General features: G+C 41.1%; 1 pseudogene; it reads right to left on the reverse strand.

Annotated features, from left to right (window-relative positions):
- Positions 1–281: 281 nt before the first annotated feature.
- Positions 282–1,832, reverse strand: LOC104981957 (annotated as a pseudogene).
- Between the last annotated feature and the right edge of the window lie 2,163 nt (positions 1,833–3,995).

The following is a 3,995-nucleotide window of genomic DNA, read 5'->3' on the forward strand; positions in this document are numbered from 1 at the left end:
AACTATGGCAGAGCAGCTTGGACAGTGACTGAGGAGCACTGGTGGGAGACATGAAATCTGGGGGCAGCAAGAGAGACAGTGTTAGTGCAAGAAGGGCCGAGAGGCTACATGAATAACTGGAGTACAAATCTCTGTCTTCCACATTGGTCTCTATAAACATAGAGAGATAAGTTGTTCTCCTTTCCCTGTCTGTCCCTTCTGTCCCTTCTGCTCCATGCTGCTTGCCACAGTTCTGGCTCCTTTTTCTATGTGAGGGTGAAGGGAAGGAGATGAGTGAGTCATCACCCGATTGCAATCAGACCCACCTCCACCAGCTTCTGGAGCTTCCACATTATTGCAGGATTCTTTAAGTGTCTGCTGAGTGCCAGGGTTCTTCAGCATCTGTTCCAAGTTAAGCCACATGGCCAGGTCACTCATCTATTGCACCTTGGCCATGGCCTATCTCTTCACGTCTTCAAGGCTGTTGTGTTGGTGGTTCTGTAACACCGTGTAGCCATGGTGACTGTCAGCTACCTGCTTACAGTTGGAGTCCAGGTCTAGTGCCTTATAGTGGACATCCATGGCTTTTGTATAGTCCTTTGTTGATTCTTAGGGCAGCTGCTTTCCATGGATAACCCTTGGTGAGAGTCATTTCTAACTGGATATATTTCTCACAGTCCTTGTGTGCAGCTGAAACTCCAGGAGTTCGATGGAGCAGGCAGCTCACTTGCTGTACAATTTGGTGTCTCTCAGATTCCTTTTTGATGGTTTCTGGCCTGGGGATAGTCCCCTTTCTGCATATATTCATTACCTTTGTTCTGGGTTTATGCAGTCCGGGGTTTGGTGCTCTGCCAGAGACTTGTAGAAATGGATGGCATCCGTGTACTTTCCTTCCTTGGAGTAGGCTCTTCCAATTTGAGTGTAAGGTTTGGCGATCTGTTGGTGATACTTTTCTCGCTTGTTTAGCTGCTCTTCAAAGGCCTTCTCACAAATCTCCTGACTTTCACTCTGGTCATCCTTTGTGAAGTACCTGGCTCCTTGATTGGTCATGTGAGTCATGTTGGTGGGGTCTTGATGTTGGCTCTGTCGTACTGTTTAAGGCTGAGTCAAAGTTGGTTTTTTTTTTTTTTTCTTTCTCTTACAGGCATCCTTCCCCAACTCTTTTTCCTCCAGTGCCTGCTTCTTATTCTCTGGAAGATTTTCTTCCATTGGCTCTGTCTTGGTCTCCTTTTTGGGAGAAGATGGTGGTGGTGGAGGTGTCTCAGCTTCTTTCTCCTCATCCATACTGCCCAGATCACCTTGGAGGAGATACTGAGGGTAGTCATGACCTACGGATCTTGCAGTTTTAGCCCGGGTCAGATGGCCTGTTGTGTGTTGCCCTATCAGTTCCTGGTAGGTAGGATCCATGAGCAGTGTCCTTGTCCTGGAATCACTATCCAACATCTGGTATAGATCAGACACGATGAAAGGATTCTTGAATTTCCTCTCTGCTGACCAGGGCTCCATATTCTGTAAACCATCTTTGAGCTGAGGATTGAGGATTACTTGCTTCATGTTTAAACTCTTGTCATAGGTTTGAGTGGTGATTTTTGAATGAGTTTAAAAACTCAAGAGCTATGGCTTTTGGGGAATAGAGCCCTTGCCCCAGTCAGGTTTTAAGTCAACAGTTTTGTCACCATCCTTGTAGCCTTTTGATGATCACCTTTCTTGGTGAAGGACACAGAGCGATTGCTGGAGAGCACACGGTCTGGGGACCTAACTCATTGTTTGAGGGCAGCACTGTGGCACATCATCCTTGTTGCCAGCACTCAGGGCCTCATCACCTTTGGCTTTAACTCATTTATCTTCTCCATAGCCTGGCCTCGCCAAACCCATTCAGTAGGTTTGATCTGCTCTCGTTCTCAGCCTAGAACTTTGAAACAGATAGTTCCTAGATACTCTGGAAAACAGTTGGGCAGTTTCTTAAACTAAACATGCAACTGCTATAACACCCAGCTGTTATACTCTTGGGTGTTCATCCCAGAAAAAATAAAGACTTGTCCTCATGTAAAAACATGTAAATGAATGTCTATGACAGCTTTATTTGAAATAGCCAACAACTAAAAACAGATCAAACTTTCCTCAATGGGTGAATGGCTAAAGAAACTGGAATTCATATCCTTGACTACTATTCAGTAATAAGAAAGAAATGGATTATTGATACATGCAACAATTGGAATGAATCTCCAGGGTATTGTGATAAGTGAAAAGAGTCAATCCAAAAAGGTTAGCTACCATCTGTATGATTTCATTATATAACATTCTTGAAATGACAGAATTATACAAATTGAGGAGAACTTAGTAGTTGTCAAGGATCATGGGCAGGCCAGGGAGTAGAGTGGGAGGTACAGTGAGGAAGGGAATTGAGTGTTATTAAAGAAGGGCAACCTAGTAATCCTTGTCATGTTGAAAATATTCTGTGTCTTTGTTTATCCCTCCACTTGCCAGTGGACATTTGGGTTATTTCCAGTCCTTGGCTATGATGACTAATGCTGCTGTGAATATTCATGTACAAGTCTTTATATGGACATACATTTTCATTTTCTTGGGTAGTTGTCAAAGTGTGAAATTGCTAGATAGTTGTGGTGGTGGTGGTGGTGGATTAGTCACTAAATTGTGTCCAACTCTTGCAACCTCATAGACTGTAGCCCGCCCACCTCCTCTGTCCATGGGATTTTGCAGGCAAAAATATTGGAGTGGGTCGCCATTCCCTTCTCCAGGGGATCTTCCTGATCCAGGGATTAAACCCAAGTTTCCTGCATTGCAGGCAGATTCTTTACTGACTGAGCCACCAGGAAAGCCCCAGAGAGTTGTAAGTTAACTATAATCATAGTAAGCTAATATTTAACTTTTGAAGTGACTGCCAAAATGTTTACCATTTTACATTCCTACCAGCAATGTATGAGGGTTCCAGATTCTTCTCATACTTGCTAGCATTTCATATTGACAGTCTTTTACATTACACCACTCTGATAAGTTTGAAATGGTATTTCGCTATGATTTTAATTTGCATTTCTCTAATGATTAGTGAGGTCTTCCCTGTAGCTCAAATGGTAAAGAGTTCTCCTGCAGTGCAGGAGACCAAGGTTCGATCCCTGGGTCAAGAAGATCCTCTGGAGAAAGGAATGGCAATCCACTCCAGTATTCTTGCCTGGAAAATCCCATGGACAGAGGAGACTGGCAGGCTACAGTCCGTGGGGTCGCAAAGAGTTGGATACGACTGAACAACTTACACTACTAATGATTAATGATATCAAGCACCCTTTCATGGGCTTATTAGCCATTCATATATTTTTCTTAGTGAAATGCTTTTCAAATCTGTTGCTCATTTTTAAATTGGGTTACTTGAATTCTTATGATGGAGTTTTAAGTGTGTTTTTTTTTTTTAATCTATTATGGATATCAGGCATATAACTTGAAAATGTATTCTACTAGTTTGTGACTTTTTATTAATGGTGCTTTTTGAAGAGCAAAAGTTTTTAATTTTATGAGGTCTTTCCAATTTATTAATTTTCTATTTTATTGATCATGATTTTGGAACAAAAAGGATTCCTAAGAAATCTAGCCCAGTATCACGAAGATTTTCTCCTGTTTTCTTCTAGAAGTTTCATGTTTTTAGCTCATATATCTAGATCTGTGATCCATTTTGAGTTTATTTTTCTGAATGTTATAATGTTAAGACCTGAGGTTTTTATTTTCATATGGATATTCAGTTATTTTAGTACCATTTTCTGAAAAGACTTTCTTCTTCCTATTGAATTCCTTGGCATTCTGTTGAAAACTGATTGACCATAAGTATAAAGGTTTATTTCTAGACTCTCCTGTTACTTTTATCTACATGTCTATTCTTAAGTCAACACTGCAATGTCTTGATTATAGCTTTAGTTGGGAGTTTTGAAAAAAAAAAGTGTAAGGTCTCTAACTTTTGTTCTTTAAAAATTTTGACTGTTCTGGGTTCTTTGTATTTCCATATAAAG

The sequence above is a fragment of the Bison bison genome, unplaced genomic scaffold, assembly GCF_000754665.1.
Source record: "Bison bison bison isolate TAMUID 2011002044 unplaced genomic scaffold, Bison_UMD1.0 scf7180017864525, whole genome shotgun sequence".
Lineage (NCBI taxonomy): Eukaryota > Metazoa > Chordata > Mammalia > Artiodactyla > Bovidae > Bison > Bison bison.